The sequence below is a fragment of the Trichechus manatus genome, unplaced genomic scaffold, assembly GCF_000243295.1.
Source record: "Trichechus manatus latirostris isolate Lorelei unplaced genomic scaffold, TriManLat1.0 scaffold00133, whole genome shotgun sequence".
NCBI classification, from domain to species: Eukaryota; Metazoa; Chordata; class Mammalia; order Sirenia; family Trichechidae; genus Trichechus; species Trichechus manatus.
The window spans coordinates 4,466,190-4,484,745 of record NW_004444069.1 but is presented as its reverse complement, the minus strand read 5'-3'; positions in this window follow the sequence as shown (position 1 = coordinate 4,484,745).

Sequence of the window (18,556 nt, the reverse complement as noted above, 5' to 3'; positions counted from 1 at the left end):
GCACATGGGAGCTAACTGGAGAACAACTGTGGACAATGAGCTCAAGAAGGCGCGGTTAGCAGAGAGGGCCCCACATAAGGCCAGACAGAGGGGAATGTGGAAAAGACTGGTTCGGTTTTCTTTTATCTCTATAACAGGAGCGAGGGCATAGTGGTTCAGTGGTAGAATCCTCGCCTTCCATGTGGAAGAGGGTTGCTGTGATGCTGAACAGATTTTGGTGGAGCTTTTAGACGAAGACAGACTAGGAAGAAAGGCCTGGTGATCTACTTCTGAAAATCACAATGGTCCAGTTTTGTTGTTCATGGGGTTCCCATGAGTCGAGCCAACTGAACGGCAGCTAACAACAATAACAAGAGTAATCGTTCGAAAAAATACTAATGGGCCTTTCTAATTCGCATTTGCACACAAAATGACCTGCGATTTAGTTAGCAGTTGTAACTGATACACCTCAACATCTCAGGGACTTCACACAATGAGTTTACTTCTCGCCCATGTGAAGTCCAAAGGGAGGTTCCTGATGGATGAGGACTCCACACAGTTATCCAGGAACCCAGGATCCTCCAACCTATCTCCATGCTGATGGATGGGGAAGGAACTCAGAGACGGACTGTGGGCGGGGCCAGGCCTGTAAGAGGCCCCTCCCACTCACAGTCCATTGGCTGGGACTCAGGAACATGCTACATCCAACAGCGCAAGGCCGCTGGGAAACGTGGTCCCTGCGACTCAGAAGAGGAAGAAATGGGCGGGAGGGGGGTGGTGAGTGGCTCTACTCCTGCTGTTGTTTTAGCTTTTGTCCGCCTGGGGGAGGGGAGGGAGAGATTGGGAATGCCGGGAAAGCAAAAGTTAATATCTAGCTTCTGATATTCAAATTAGGAGTTGGCAGCAAGAGAAAAGGCTTTAAATCTAGGCATTGTTGATAAAGGAATTAAAAAAAAAAATTCTTTGACCTTTTTTACCTTCCAAGGAATAGGCAGACGGACCTACCACGGTGTAAAGAGGAGTGAAACGGTCTGGATCTGGTCTCTGTCAGGAGGTCTAGCCGGGAGACCCGCCTCGAAGGAGGCCGGCGGAAACACAAGAGAAAGAAGCCCACCCCAGGGTCCCTGGGCGCTGTGGGAGGACGGCAGGGTGAGAAGGGGGGGGCGAAGAGGGAGGTAATGGTTGAGGGGCTTCCTCAGCTGCTCTCCAGGCAAGGGCTCGCACTGCCCCTGACCTGATAGGAGTCTGTTCTGGGCGAGCGACCCCACACTAACATGGAGGCTGCAGCCCAGCCGGGATAGCAGCGCAGCGTGCTGGTCTAGTTTGCCTGCGAGCCTCCCTTTGCTCCCATTGGGTGCGCTGATGCTGAGCTGCTTTGGCACCATTGGAGGTAGGGGCGCCTCGGTGACCTTCAGCCTCCATGTGGGAAGACCAGGAGGCGGGTGGGGACTGTGGCAGAGAGACCCAGAGGGGTCTCCAGGGCCAGGCAGGGCCCCGAGGCAGCAGGGTCCCCACCAACTTCACAGCAGAACCCTCAGAAGGGCAGGGGTCCACCAAATCCAGGACCCCCTCCTCGCTCCCCGCAGGAGATCACGTGAGCCCCTCGCCTGTCCCCTAGCTACATCCTAGAAAGGGACATGAGGACAAAGTTATTATCCTAAAGAGACCAAGTCAGACCCAAAGAGTGGACTCTTTTTAGATCTGCTTTGACCAAAGTTACTGACCCGTCTAGGTGGGAGAGGGAGGCAGTGACATAGCGGCGCTGCATTGGCTGGTCTGTGGGAGGAAAATTCCCCAGGTCTTGGTGATGGAGTAAAGAGACAGAGATTTCCCTTTCCCACACAGCCTCCAAACCGGTTGGAAGTGTCTCCGGAAAGAGATCAGATCAGTTACAGGTAAATAAATAACGAGAGTTTCCTTGCACACCTGGGAGTAGTGTGAATAATTGCACAAACCAGCTGTGGCTCAAAAAAAAAAAAAAAAAAAAAAAGTACAGGGAAAAGCCCCGGTAGAAACAGACCACAGGTGGTGTGCAGGGCGTCAGGGGCCTGCTCAACTGAGCTGCCATCCCGATTTGTCCACCAGGTGGTGCAAGAGCGCCACCTTCTGCGAGTTTCCTGGGGTTGAGCGAGAAGGACTCAGTTCCACTGTCTGAGGGAGCCTTCCACAGAAATCCACGATTCCTCCAGCACCAAAGGGAAGTGGCCCTTTCTAAGCATTCCCTGCCCGTGCAGGGACTCTCGGTTCTAAGGTCAGGTTTTCCTTATACTTTGTGAACACACTCTGCAAAGCAAGCAGCCAAGTGGTTTTATATGATTTTTAATAACAGACCTTGTGCCTGGGGCTGTGTTAAGGTTTTACCTGTGTTAACCTCACAGAAACCTCACAACTGAACAGAGTTGGCATCCTTCCTACCATTTCTTTTGGTCCCCGAGACTTGGCGAGGGTGAACAAACACAAAGTCGGGCTGGAGCAGGGATTCGAACCCAGAACTGGGTGGCTCACAGGCCCGTGCCCTGCCCCCCAAGCCCTTTTGCAGCAGTGGGGTGCAGTACAGTCAGTCCTTCTCTGAGGTCATTTGCTCATTCATCCAGCGACTGTTAACGGAACGCGGGGTCTCCACTGGCAGTGGGCTGGGTGCTGGGTGCAGCGTGAACAAATTCCGGCTGAGACCTCTCTGCCTAGGCCACGCCCAGCACCTGCACTGACCAGGCTGAGGCTCCCAGGGACTGCAGCTTCCCATCTTCTCTGGCCAGTCCCCCCCTCCCCATCCCATTCCTTGACTTAGAATGGTGGTGGCCTGTCAGCGGGCTGTCTTTTACCTCTCAATTCAGAAGATATGGGCAGTTAGAGGGCCAGAGGGCTGCGCGTGTGGATGCGTGCATGCGTGAAAAGTGTGTTTACGCAAATGCAGAGAAAGGCACTTTCTCTTACATTGTGTAGAGTTAACAGTTATGCGAGTCCTCAAATCAATATCGCTTTCCACTATTTAGGGGCACTTCTATGGCTCTGACATTCCCTGTACACACGTACACACACATGCACGCGTGCATACACAGAGGTGCACACTCGCATGCATGCACACACAGAGGTTCACGCTAACACATTCAGACATGCACACACAGGTGCACAAGACATGCACACACATGCATATGCACACAAGTACACTCACATGCACGCACACACATGCTCACACACACACAGATGCACCCTGCACCCACACACACTGGCACTATTCCTGTCACCACAACTCTGCTGGTTGGAGGAGCAGCAGCCACCTTGACACCTTGAGTTTGAACCCAGAAGATCTGTTTTCAGAAGAAAAGAGTCACAAAATCGCAGCCCCTCTAATTACACTGCATTGCAAACTCCAGGACTCGTTTATGTACCCTTCTGCAACACTTGGCAGAGGGCCAGGCCCAAAGCAGACCCTCAAATACACGTATCTGTCCTAACTAGAACGGGATCCGGACTCGAACACCAGCAGTCATGAAGATGGCTCAGGACTGGGCAATGTTTCATTCTGTTATACAGGGGTCACCATGAGTCAGAGCCAACTCAAAGGCAACTAACAATGACCAGAATGGGTTCAGTTGAAGTTGTGCTGTTAATAAGACACAGATTGTTATGGGCTGGCCCAGGAACATCATCATAATACTACTGCAGGAAAATGAGTTCTGATTGCCAAACATATGCCCTCCTTATAAAGAACCTTTGGAGCCAACATCTGGACTCTGGACTGGAGGGGCTGGGGCAAAGTGGCCTGGAGTAAGCCCCAGAGAAAAGGAGACAGGGCTTCCCTCTCAGAGGAAGCTCGATGCTTCTCCTGGGCAATGGTTTTCACACCGGTGTGGCTAAGCGCCAAGTGAGGTGCTTTCTAAGATGATTGTTGCTGTCCCCTAGAGATTCTGATTCAGCAGCTGTCTTGGTTTCCTGGGGGTGCTGTCACAAAATACCACAAACTGAGTGGCTTTAAAGAACAGAAATTTCCAGTCTTCATGAGGCTAAGAGCTCGAATTCAGGGTGTCATTAGTGCCATGTTCTCTCTGTCCACTGTAGGGCAAGATCTTTCAGCTTCTGGTAGCCCCAGGCATTTCTTGGTGTTCCCTTGCCTTGCAGCTGTGTCTGCCTCCGAGGTCATATGGCTGTTCTTCCTCTCTCCATATCCCTATATCTGTCTCCTATTCTGGTATGATCTCATGTTAATCTGTCAAGATCTTCAAAGATCCTATTTCCAAACAAGATCACGTTCACAGGCACCAGGTGTGGGTACTTCAACCTATATTTTGGGGGGGACACAATTCAATCCATAACAGGAGGTCCGGGATGGCAAGTTTAACAAAACATCCTTGGTGCTTCTGGGCAGACGGAACTGGGACCACACTTTGAGACACGAAGCTCTTGAGAGTTTTGGATGGGTTTAGACACGAAAGGCTTCTTGGGTCTTGGAACTTCTTTTCAGACAGAGACTCATTTGTCCTTCTAGTTTTAAATGAAATTGCTGTACTAGATTTCTTTTGGGTTTTCCTCAGTGAACATCAAAAGCTTGTTCTGGTATGAAACAGCCACCTTTGGACTCACGGGCACTCCCTGAAGAGTTAAGGCCTATGTCCCAAGTCTCCACAGGTTTCTAAATATCGTCTACATTTCTTCTTAGTGACTAGCTGAGGTACAAGAGTCAACGCAGCTTGGATCTTGGTTCTGTAACTGTGATCGCCTCAACAACTATGGGGGTTGAAAGGAGGTAAGAATGTGGCTCTGACTCCCGCACTTGGCATTTTGAGTGGTGGTTTTTCCTGAGGAAGAGTGTTCTGGTTGAGATCGTGGTTCAGACTAGCGATTATATAGCTCAAGAGAAAGGAGTATTTAAATGTTGGCTTGACTTTTTTAAACTTGTTGTTGTTGTTGGGTGCCCTCAAGTGGATTCTGATTCATAGTGACCCAAATGACAGAGTAGAACTGCCCCAGACAGGTTTCCTAGGCTGAAATCTTTACAGACGCAGATATGTAGAAGCTTAGAAAAAAAAGAGGTACATGTTTCTGCAGTTCATATAAACAAAGAAAGGATCTGCAATCATACACGTTGAACTGGAAAATCCTAGTGTCCACCCCTGGACGAGTAGTGCCTGGGTGGTACAGATGGTTAAGCGCTTGGCTGCTAACCGAAAGGCTGCTGCTGGTTTGAATCTACCCAGAGGCTCCTCAGAAGAAAGGCCCTGGAGATCTCCTTCTGACAGATCACAGCCATGAAAACCCTATGGAGCACAGTTCTATTCTGAAACACATGGGGTTGCCACAGTGGCAATCAACTTGATGGCAACCGTTTACCCCTGGACAACGTATTGGAGTGGGGCAGGTATCTTTAAGCTTTAAATTCAGGTGCTTCTGTTCTCTTCCTGGCGATTGTTGTTTTACAATGGGCATGTGCTATTTTTATAATAGAAGTAAGTTAAAGCGCAAAAAACCAGTAGTCTTTCCAAATAAAATACACAATGTAAATAGTCAATGTTCTATGTAATCAAAGTAGTAAAGTACAGCATCCAACTCTCTCTCTTGGATTCTTGCATTTACAAATTATTGGAATGTTCTGAAATATAAAAAACCAGTTGTCCTTGAGTTGACTCCGACTCATGGCGACCCCACGTGTGTCAGAGTAGAACTGTGCTCCATAGGTTTTTCAATGGCTGATTTTTTGAAAGTAGATCACCAGGCCTTTCTTCCTGAGGCACCTCTGGGTGGACTTGAACTTCCAACTATTCAGTTAGAGGTCGAGTGCCTTAACCATTTGCACCACCAAGGGGGAGTTTGATTTACAACTGAGGCCCAAATCTTCTTATAGATAAAGATCTTTGGAGTAATTATGCACTCAAAAGCACCCTATTAAATAGTTTTTGTTGACCGGGAAGGGGGCCCCTCAATCATTTTTAGGGCTGTAGAACTGAATGATTTTCTGTTGCCTCTGGACTCTTATTTCTACTTTTGCACGATTTAGAGCATTGCTTCCTGACTTCTCATTTTCCTACTAATCTCATTTAGGTTCCTTTTGAACTTCAATGGAACAGAAGTCACAGCTCTCCCTCGCTGCCCTCAGTGTACATTGTACTCCACAATGAAGTTTGAGTTTTGTCTGCATTTCAACTTGACCGACAAGGGTGAGCCAGGACCTTCCCACCTCCACAAATCTCTGCTCTGCCCTCCCACCATGATGTCCCTTCTGTGTGTGAGTCGGTCGGTATTAATTATAATGCTTTGTTTTCTCCTTCAACGAGTCCGCCTCTTACAGCGCATTCATCGCCCTTCCTCACTTTCAGCTTCACTTGGGCTCAACATTTCGGTTGCCAGTGGACAGACACCTCATTATTTACCGCGACTTGAATTGGGACTATTTTTCTGTTTCTTGGAAACCTCCGTTAAGAGCTCCGTGATCCTTTCTGGGATGAAAACAGTTGCCCCTGCTGAGCCAAATTCCGCTTACGGCACCAACACAGCCAGCGTTGTTCTCTCTCCTAAAGAGATTTTTTTTACTCCATTTAACTTGTTTTTCAACTAAGCTCAATGGACTGGACTTACCCATTCAGAAGACACCTGGTCGGCAGCGGTTGTCTCTTTCAAATAGAATTAGGTTCTTTACTCGAGGGCCTGCATTTCGAAAGTAGCCAGCTCACTAACCTTGAGGTTCGCCACTGGGGCAGCTATAGGATGCTGATGAATCCAAGGAAGCCCATCAGGTCCTTGCCCCAAACTGGCCAAGACTGTTCAGACTGCAAGTTACACAAACTGAGGTTGGTCTGCCGCCTGTTGCTTTCCTCTAAGAAATACCACTGGCAAAGTCTGTAAAACAATTTGCTGGCTCCTTTTCAGCTGCTGAGAGAGACCCCTGAAGGTGGTGAGGACTTTTGTTAAACACTGTGAGGAACTGAGGCAGGAGGGCAGAGAGGATTTTTTTGTTATTGTAACTATTTGAATGGTCATCTCCTTGGAATTGTAGAGGTATAACAGAATCCTTGCCTTCCATGCAGGAAACTCGGGTTCGACTGCCAGCCAATGCACCTCATGTGCAGCCACCACCTGTCTGTTGGTGGAAGCTTGCATGTTGCTGTGATGCTGAACAGGTTTCAACAGAGCTTCCAGACTAAGATGGATCAGGAAGAAAGACCTGGCAATCTACATCTGAAAATCAACTAATGAAAACCCTATAGGTCACAACAGAACCGATCCGCAACCTGTCACGGAGATGGCGCAGGAGCAGGTGGCATTTTGTTCCATTGTGCACGGGGTCACCATGGGTCGGGGGCTGACTGGACAGCAGCTAACCACAACAACTGGCCTTCAAAAACTCTGCTCACAAATCAGCAAACGTGGTGTTACCTATATTTTTACGACAGCAACAACAGAAAAAACGCTGCTCATTTATTATAAGAATTCCCTCTTGGAAAACACATAGCATTAAGGGTATTTGGTGAAAAATTGAAAACATAAAGCTGTTGGTCGTATTTTCCAGGAAGTCTAATACATCATGGTTAATCTTTTAAATTGCTTTTAAAAATTACTTCCAGATGAATTCTTAACCATGTCGCAATCAAGATCAAGAGCTTCAGGGCTTGCAGACAACTTCACTCATGTATTACGAAGTCCTGATTGGGAAGGTTCTACAAGATGATGTAGTGCAGCCTCAACTCTTCAAAAACAAGGAGGCCGAGGCCGGAGATATTAAGTGACTTGCATGAGGTCACGCGGCTTTTAAATAGCAGGGCCAAAAAAAGAGTTTTATTCTCTCTCTGTTGTTTTTGTGTGCTGTGGGTTGGATTCCAACTCTTAGAGACACTATAGGACAGAGTACAACTGCCCCGTAGGATTTCCTAGGCTGTAATCTTTATGGGAGCAGACTGCCAGTTCTTTTCTCCTGGGAAACCACTGGGAGGTTCGAACAACTGCAGACCTTTTAGTTTGCAGGCGAGTGCTTAACCGTTGCGTCACCAGAGCTCCTCCTTCTCCTTCTAGAGCCTTTTATTCATTCCATGACACTAGTGATTCTCAAATTCTTAACCCAAACAGACCCAATGCCCCTTCACTTTCCTAATGACATTCATAGATAATACAACTTACCTATGCAAATAAATTCCAATCACTCAGCATCATATCCTAATTATAAAATAATGGAGAAATAAAAAAGATGTCATATAATAAAATAATATGTGTTTGAATAGGTAAATTGTAGTCTTGGGCAAGAAACTCTATTTGTTATCTGTTGCTGTGTAACAAATTGCCCCTTAAATCGGTAGCTTAAAACAACAAGTATTTATTATCTCACAGTTTCTGTGGGCCAGGAATTCAGGAGTGGCTTAGCTGGGTTGTCCTGGCTCAGGTTCTCTCCTGAGGTTGTAGTCAAGCTGTTGTCCAGAGCTGAAGTCATCTGAAGGTTTGACTGGGGCTGGAGGATCTGCTTCCAAGATCATATGGCTGTTGGCTGGAGGCCTCAGTTCCTCCAAATGAGGATCTCTCCATAGGGCTACTTGAGTGTTGTCTTAGTTATCTAGTGCTGCTATAACAGATATACCATAAGTGGATGCAGAAATTTATTCTCTGACAGTTTAGGAGACTAGAAGTCCAAATTCAGGTGCCAGCTCCAGGAGAATGCTTTCTCTCTCTGTCGGCTCTGGGGAATGGTCCTGGTCATCAATCTTCCCCTGGTCTAAGAGGTTCTTAGCACAGGCACACCGGGTCCAAAGGACTCACTCTGCTTCTGGTTCTTCTTTCTTGGTGGTACTGAGGTCCCTCTCTTTTCTGCTTGCTTCTCTCTTTTATATCTCAAAAGAGACTGACTCAAGATACAAACAAATCCTGTAGATTGTGTCCTGCCTCCTTAACATAACTGCCTCTAATCCTTCCTCATTAACATCATAGAGGTTAGGATTTACAACACATAGGATAATTACATCAGATCACAAAATGGAGGACAACCACACAATACTGGGAATCATGGCCTAGCCAAGTTGCCACACATTTTGGGGGGACACAATTCAATACACAACAAGCGTCCCCTCAATATAGTAGCTGGCTTCTCCCAGAGTGAGTGGTATGGGAGAAAGGGAAAGGAAGCTCCAATGCCTTTTAGCACCTAGCTTTGGAAGTGACCCACCATCAGTGCTGCCATTTTCTATTCCTTAACCCACACTCACAAAAACCCACTGCTGTTGGGTCAATCCCTACTCATAGGGGCCTTATAGGACAGAGTAGAACTGCTCCATAGGGTTTCCAAGGCTATAGTCTTCAGACTGCCACATCTTTCTCATAGAGCAGCTGGTGGGTTCGAACCGCTGACCTTTTGGTTAGCAATTGAGAGCTTAACCACAGAGCCACCAGGGTTCAGCCTAATCCACACTCAATGGAAGGGTAGTTGAATTCCACGTCTTGAAGGGAAGAGTGTCCAAGCATTTGTTGACATGTTTTATAACCACTGTGACACTGGAAGGCATTCCGAGGCCGGCAGGTGCTTGCACACGTATGTAGCATCTCCACGAACGCAGCCTCTGTGCTCCCAGCCTGGCACGGGAGTGTGGTGGGGGCAGCTCAAACACTGCACACGGTGTGTATGTGGCGATGCTACTTTCTGATGTGCTGAACGACTCTGAGCAAAGATACGAACAGAACAAAATACCGTATGCTCTCGATTTACACAGTAGTTGCATTCTGCAAAATCCAGTGGGCAAAAAAGTACTTTGTGTTTGTATGTAAAATGGAGGTATGTTCTAGGCTCCGAATGTAAAGAGGCTTTTTAATTGTATGAATGTTGGGAGGATATTTGAAAGTTGTGCAGACCGCTCAGAAGTTGGGAGGTATAAGGGAAGATTCTTCATTGTTTGGGCCTGTCCTGGTCTAGCTACCCTGGCCTCGCCCTCTCAATGTGCGCAACACCCCAGCCCCCAACTTTGTGAGGAGAGATGATCCCTGGTGCCTAGAGGCTCATTTCCTTTCTGCTTCCAGTAGCTGAGCAAGACACTGGCTCCTCGGCTCTGAATGAACTCAATTGAAGAGGCTGAGGCCAACCTCTGACACTAAGACACCCCCTTTAAAGCAGACCACTTTCTCCACCAGGAAGGTCCTTGTTACAGACTCGCCTAGGCATTTCCCTGCTCCCTTCCCCTGTGAATATCTGGGCATCGAGGGTCCCTCTCCTGGAGCTCCTCCCCTGGTGCTGCCAGTCCCACTACACCTGGCCTAAGCTCACCCGTCCAGGGGGCAATGAGAGCTCAGGGATGGTGTGTGCTCCACTGCGCCTGTGCTTAAACGCTTACCCAATAAACCACATGCATTTATACCGCACGGTGCTGGCCATGTGTGCCTCCTGAAGACTGTCCCTGAGGGGCACAGGCACCCCCCCCCCGAAAACACTGCAGGACATCAGGTCTGCTGCTATATTTCCTTTCCTAAAAATAGATGGGTTTGGCATGGGTTAAATTGTGGCCTCCAAAAAGGTATGTTGAAATTCTAACCCCCCGTACCTGTGAATGTGACCTTGTTTGGAAATATGGCCTTTGAAGATGTTATCAGTTAGGTTAACATGAGGTCAAACTAGAGCAGGGTGGGTCCTAATTCAGTATGAGTTGCTTCCTAATGAAACAGAAGCGACACAGAGACAGGGAGACAGAGGAAGGACGTCATGGGACTGCAGCTGTAAGCCAAGGAATGCCTGCAGCGTTAAGGAGGAGAGAGGCTTTCTCTCTCAGAGCCTCAGGAGGAATCCACACTCTGATTTGGACTTCTAGCATCCAGAACTGTAAGACAATCAATTTCTGGGCTTATAAGCCACCCAATTTGTGGAATTTTTTTATGGCAGCCCTGGGGACTTAATACAGGTCCCCATATGCATAATTAGTAGAGGCAAATTTACCATCCTATTAATTAACTTCTGCATTCAGAGCTCAGGATTAGCATCTACCCATTCTGGTGTGACTGGGTCATACCTCAAACCCTCATTTTCTCCTATGTATATACCTGCAACTCCTGGTTGTTTATATAACCTGTAGCCATCAAGTCGATTCTGACGCACAGCGACCCTATAGGACAGAGTAGAACTGTCTCATAGGGTTTCTAAGGAGTGGCTGGTGGATTCAAACTGCCAGCCTTTTGGTTAGCAGCCAAGCTCTCAACCACTGCGCCACCAGGGCTCCTGCACCACTGGGACTCCAGTTGTTTATATAGTATAAAAATACTTTGTTTAAAAAAAATCTTTGCACTGGTTTACACAAATCTCCTGCTACATTTAGTCACTTCGCCACTTATTTCCTTCCGTTGGCTGTTCTTGGAGACAAAACAGTGAATCACAACCACGTGGAAGCGCCTAGTCTCATAAATGTGCCCATAACCCACTGCTGTCGAATCGATTCCAACACATAGAGACCCTACAGGACAGACTAGAACTGCCCCACTGGGTTTCAAGGCTGGAATCTTCAAGGACGCAGACTGCCACATCTTTCTCTGGTGGAGCAGCTGGTGCCTGGTAGGTTCGAACTACTGACCTTTTGGTGAGCAGTTGAGTGTTTAACCACTGTGCCACCAGGGCTCCTTATAAACGTGCCAACTTTAACATAATTCTAATGATTCTGCAGACTGATAGATGCTATTCTCATCATTGCTCATACTGAATGCTTTGAAAAGGATATATCCAATACAAAATAAAATCAATAAAAATAAAAATGATATACCTGCCTTACGCTCAGGCCTCTCCTTGGCTTCATTCTCTGCTTGGCTTCATTTACTGTCATCCCAGTTGTCACCATTTGTCCTGTACAGCTACACCTCCGGTCAGCATTATGACACAGAAAAGCATACCACTCTCTGGGGCCAGGTTTATGACTGTTTAATCACCATAATCCCTCCAAGGAACAAATGCTTCTACTGCAGGGTGTGTTTTTATTAGCACAATTTTTTATTGCTGGGTAGTTTTAGACATTTACAACAATTACTAAAATTTAAAGAACTTTAATTTTTTTTTTATTTTTTTGCTTCATAAAATTTCCCATTTTTATAGGGCAGTTAATTACTACAAACATTCTATTTCTTGCAGGTGCTGCAGAACTCCTTGGCAACACGGATTCCTGTTCGCTTAGCTGCCAAGATGTTTACACGTGCAAAGATGCACATGACAGTGCTCCCAGTTTTTGCTCATGGGACTCAAGACACTTCTTGCTTTGGGTCAGACTTAGAAATAGCAATTGTATAAGCACTGAACTGACTAGAGGAAAATTTTCATCCATGAAGGATCCAGATTTCATCTTGAGCACTTTCAAAAGTGAGCTGATGTTAGGAAGTTTGTATGTTTGCTGGTAGGTCTTAGTTGGGTCCTAATTAAACACAATGAAGACAATGATTTTCTGCATACCCGGGGCCTGGAAAATACTTTTTTCCCACCACTCCATTTCGTCTTCCTGGGTACACAGGAAGACTACATTTCCCAGCTTCCCTTGGGTCAGAGTGGCACCATGTGACTGAGTTCCTGCCAATGGGAATGTGAGTGGAAGTGATGGGTTGCTATCAGTTCAAAGCAGTTAAGAACAGGTGTGAGCTCCACTCTTGCTCTTTCATCCAAGGGCTGTTAGCAAAGAACTGCTAGATGGCAGAGTTAAAAGATGGAAGCGGGCTGGATCCCTGAGTCACTGTTGGAGGAGAACCACCTGACCACCACTGGACTGAAAACAAACCTGTTGCCGTCAAGTCGATTCTGACTCATAGCAACCCTACGGGACAGAGTAGAGCTGCCCCATAGGGTTTCCTAGACTGTCATTTTTACGGGAGCAGACTGCCATATCTGTCTCTTGTGGAGTCACTGGTGGGTTCGAACCACTGACATTTTGGTTAGCAGCCGAGCGCTTAACCAGTTGCCACCAGGGCTCCTCAGTGGACTGAAGTGGAGGGAAAAGAATCCTTTGTTGGGTTAAACGACTGAGATTTGGGAGTTATTTGTGGCCTTAGCCTATCCTATCCTCACTAATACAACATGCTTTTAAGAGGATGTATTTTCAGAAACTTTAAGGCACCTCAGATGTCTGCGCCATGTGTCATGTCACTAGAGACCTCATTCTGGGTTGCCATCAATCTATTAATCAATAATCAATGAATATTATCATTCTTGGAACCATCTCATTAACTTGGTTGGTTAGGATATGTTGCTTGTGAGGTTACGAGCTCTGCTCTGTGGCTAAGTTAATGAGCACGTCCTGAGTACCTATTCTCAGCCAGCTCACAGTGTTCATTTTAGGTACTGAAAAGGAATTAGAGGAAAGATTGAGACAAAAGCTTTACCGAACTTCCAGTCATGAAGTCAATGAGGAGACCTTGTTTTCCACTGCTGTTGTTACTTTTTGATCACTGTGTGAATAATTACACCACCCGTCTGTCAGTTTGTTGTAGAGCATTGACTTGCTTGTTGCTATGATGCTGGAAGCTATGTCACCAGTATTTCAAATACCAGTAGGGTCACCTGTGGTGGACTGATTCCAGCAGAACTTCCAAACTAAGACAGACTAGGAAGAAAGGCCTGGTGATCTACTTCTGAAAATTAGCCAATGAAAACCTTATGAATCACAACAGAATATTGTCCAATATAGTCCTGGAAAATGAGCCTCTAGTTTGGAAGGCACTCAGAATACACAGTGGCCACAACAATGGACTCAAGCCTACCAGTGATCTTGAAGATGGCACAGGACCAGGCAATGTTTCCTTTTGTTATACATGGGTTGCCATGAGTTGGCGCCGAGTCTATAGCACCTAACAACAACAGCCCATTGCCACGTTTCTGGAGAGTCACTGAAGTGCAAAGATTAAAAGCAAGCAAACAAACCAACAAACCCGTTGCTGTCAATTCTGACTCATAGCCACCCAATAGGACGGAGCAGAACTGCCCCGCAGGGTTTCCAAGGAGCGACTGGTGGGTTCAAACTGCCAACCTTTTGGTTAGCAGCTGAGCTCTCAACCACTGTGCCACCAGGGCTCCTCAAAGATGAAATTCCCCTGCAAACTAAAGTCAAAAGGATTCAGTCTCTGAAATCAAATTTTCTTGCCCTTCTGAGTTAAAAGTTTAAAGGAAAGAGAGTACAGATTCATCCTGCACTTTCTGATTCCTGCTCGGCCTCAGCCAGGGGTCCTAAGCCTGGGAAGCGCTGGGTTCCTGCAGCGGCCTGAGTGGGGGTGATTATTTCAGACCCTGTGGGTACAGGTCGTTCTCTACTGTACCCTGCTTCTCACTTCTTCGGAGTCTGAAGATAGACCCAAGGTGACCCAGCACTGGCCCCACACCACCCCACTTAGAAGGTGAGCCCCTGGAGCTGTTGTTTCCAGTGAAAGTGAGTTCCCAGAACCCAGACCCTGGCAGAGGCCCAGGGCGTGTGAGGAAGGAAGGTGGGCAGAGACCCTTCCTGCCTCCAGCCTCTTTGCTAGGAGGCCTGCCAGTCCCTGCCACCTGTCCAGTGCCTCTGGCCTGCAACCTTGAATTCAGTTGAAAGACGTTTCTCATTAGGTTAATGTTGCTGCCATGCCTGACCAGTTGTTGTCGTTAGCTTGTGCCATCCAGTCGATTCCGACTCATGGCGACCCTGTGTGTTACAGAGTAAAGCTGCCACATAGGGTTTTTCTTGTCCATAATCTTCATGTAGGAGCCCTAGTGGCTTAGTGGTTAAGGGCCTGACTACTAACCAAAAGGTCAGCAGTTCGAATCCACGAGCTGCTCCTTGGAAACCCTGCGGGGCAGTTCAATTCTGTCCTTATAGGGTCGCTATGAGTCGGAATTGACTGAACGGCAATGGGATTGTTTTTTTTTTTTTTTTGGTTAATCTCTATGTAAGCAGATGGCCGGGTCTTTTTTTTCCCCGCGGTGCCGCTGGTGGGTTTGAACCAGCCACCTTGCCGTTTAGTAGACCAGCACAAACGGTTTGTGCTGCCCAGGAACATGCCTAACCATACTTGGGAGGAAACTGACCTCTGAACTCTGTCTTCTCGTGCAGAAAGTGCCATCGTGGACCTTCTTGCCTTTTTGTGAAGTGCAGACTCTGTAATGGCGGCACCACTATACACAATTTGAGAGTTCCGCAAAGGTCTGTCATTCTGTTTTCAGGCCTTTATAGGACCCTCCTCTCCGCTCTCCCTGGAATAGGGCGAGCTGGAACGCATCTTCCGGGGTCAGCTCAGCTCCCCTCCTCTGAGCCTTTCCTGACTCCCCTGACCCGTTATCCAGTCCCTGCACCCCAGATCAGCCACTCAGCCACTATACAATGGCCTTTGTTTTCCTGGGTAATTGGGGAGCTCTTTGAGCTGGGGGTGGGGGTGGGGGTGGGGGGAGGTTGTGCACCTTGGTGTCACTGGAGCCCAGTACAGGGCTGACTTGACATAGAGTTAACAGAACCAGTCTGGAACTGATTAGGGCCGTTTATTTTTCGGCCCAGGTTTCCTTGCACCAAGAATCTAGTTTTATAAAGAGAGGGGTTTTCCTCATCCCTGCTGCCCCCTGGCCAGCTTCCCTGGCACCCCTCTCTCTGTCTTCACTGTTCTGTGACCTAGATTGGTCAAATCCGTTCCACCTACTCTCACAGCTGCCTGCTTACTCCCAATAAATGCTGTGATGTTCTAAGACCGATTTTTCTGGAAAGGCACATTTGCTTTGGGGGCGGGAGAGGGTCAAAAGGAAGGCAAGTGTCTTACTTTCCTAGTGTTGCTATAACAGAAATACTACAAGTGGGTGATTTTGAAGAACAGAAAGTAATTTTCTCACAGTAGGAGGCTAGCAGCCTAAATTCAGGACTCTAGCTCTAGGGGAAGGCTCTCTCTGTTAGTTCTGGGGAAGATCCTTGTCTCAGCTTCTCTAGCCCCGGTGTCCCTTGGTTCCTTGGCGATCTCCACATGACATCTACCTTTCTTCCATTTGTGCTTCCTTGCTTCTGTGTGCTGGTGGCACAATGGTTAATCATTCGACCGTAAACTGAAAGGTCGTGGGTTTGAACCCATCAACCGCTCCTTGGAAAAAAGATATGGTAGTCTGCTTCTTTAAAGATTACAGCCTTGGAAACCCTATGGGGCAGTTCTACTCTGTCCTATAGGGTTGCTATGAGTTGGGATTGACTTGAAAGCAGTGGGTTTTGCTATGGTGCTGTTCTAGTCATCCAGTGCTGCTACAACAGAAATACCACAAGCAGATGGCTTTAACAAAGAGAAATTTGTTTCCTTACAGTAAAATAGGCTAAAAGTCCAAATCCAGGGTGTCCACTCCAGGGGAAGGTTTTCTCTCTCTCTTGGCCTTCTCATCAGTGTTCCTCCGACTAGGAGCTTCTCAACACAGGGACCCCGGTCCAAAGGACGTGCTCTGCTCCCGGCACTGCTTTCTTGATGGTATGAGGTCCCCAACTCTCTGCTTGCTTCCCTTTCCTTTTCTCTCTTGAGAGATAAAAGGTGGTGCAGGCCACACCCCAGGGGAACTCCCTTTACATTGGATTGGGGATGTGACCTGGGTAAAGGTGGTGTTACAATCCCACCCTAATCCTCTTTAACATAAAATTACAATCACAAAATGGAGCCCAACCACACAATTCTGGAAATCATGGCCCAGCCAAACTGATACACACATTTTTTCGGGGACATATTTCAAACCATGACAGGTGCCTAATTTGTTCCCTTTATATCTCAAAAGTGGTTAGGTTTAAGACACACCCTACAGAGATATGGCCTTATTAACATAACAAAAAGCCTATTCCCCTACATCCACAGGTATAACCCATTGCTGTCCAATCAATTCTGACTCACAGTGACCCTATAGGACAGAGTAAAACTGCCCCATAGGGTATAGGGGTTAGAATTTGCAATACATAGGTTTTGGGGACACAATTCAATCCCTAAAAATAAGGTAACCAATTCCTGATGGAAGTAGTCCACCTGCCCCAGGAATGCTGACTGATTTCATTGAACTTCATTCCTTTCCACTCTCAAGCCTCTTTCCTTGCAGGAAGGACAAGTGAGAGCTGTTTGTGATGAGATTTTATCTAGTATGGTCAAAATTCCAAAGGAGAGCCAAGTCAACACAACTCTCCCTCTGCCTCTTTTTATAAACAAACTTGTAAACGTCCCTCATCTTTAGAAGTGTGATGTCGCAAGCGCAGCACAATTTCCGACTCACTTCAAAACCCCACAGCTGCCAATTTTCCAGTTTAAACAGAGGGAAACTTCACAAAAGGCTTCATTTCCATTTGACCTGTGGAGGAGGATGGAACACATGCTGAGTCGGAAGCGTTGAACAAAACAAGTTTATAACAATTCCAAAGACAGGAGGCAGGGCCAAGATGGTGGAGTAGTCAGACACTTCCGGTGGACCCTCTTACAACAAAGACCTGAAAAAACAAGTGATTCGATTATGTATGGCAATCTGGGAGCCCTTAACATCAAAGGCAGAGTTGAGGAACCAGACTGAGTGGCAGGGGGAAGGAGAGACGGTTTGGAAGCAGCAAGGAGTTGCCAGACATGACTGGGCGAGAGCCTGAGCCCTTCAGGCCTGAGCAGGGTGGGGGTGAGTGGTGAGGCAGGCAAGTGGCGGTGCTTGGAAGGCGTGTTTTCTGCACTGGGAGAGACCTAGCGCCAGAGAGTCTACATGGCCACCAGAACCAGTGAGAAGCAGCTGTCATCGATGAAAGATAAGTACTTGCATACAGCCTACCTCGTGGATCAAAAACACCCCTCTTAGGGAAAAACTTCTCTCCCATTTACCTCACCGCTCCCTGCTCTGCACTGGATCCCGGACCAGCTTCAGCAATTGCCTAGTCCAGTGGGCAGGAAGTAGGATCCGTCACACGCCTGGAGTCATTCTCCCTGCCTTGGAGAGTGAACAAATTAACAAACGGGAAAAAAATAAACTGCTGGCTCTCCTAAGCCAGGAACCCAGGGTAGGCACAGCTCTTTGCCTAGGCACAGGCATAAGGGATCCACAGACTTTGAGCGCCTTTCCTCCTGCATAGAGTTGTGTGGGCCCATTCAACAGCATAGGCCCTCATTACCACAGTACAACAGGGTATATACTGGAAAGTCTAACTTCAAATGTTTCAGCTTTGAAGTAGCAGGTTCTTGACATTTGACACTGCGCTGCCCATTAAGCAGGGTCTTCACCTACACACATCAGGGGCCTGAGGACTGGCGGCTCCTCCCATGCCACCTAGCTACCTGCGAGAGGGGCCCATGAATAAGAGGTGCCCCCCAGTGCTTACCACCAACAGTATCAGGTGCTCATAGTCCAGCTGCAAAACCCACCCACCTACATGCTCTAGGGAACAGGGACTTGCCTTCCTCCTGGACACTTGGGGGTGGCCGTCAGCCCCCTGCCTTGCTCAGAGTGTGTCCTCCTGCTGCAGCTAAATGCCTGTGCCTACACCAATCACCCATGCCTGTCTAGGACTGTAAGTGAGAGCCTACACCACACACTTGGTGGCTATCTTTCTGGTCACCTGAGCTGAATCCATACAGGAGGAGTGGGCGGACTCCTGAGCTCACATACCTAGTAACAGATCTAACCACCTGGTGACAGGACATTAGAGCTTCAAAGATGCCA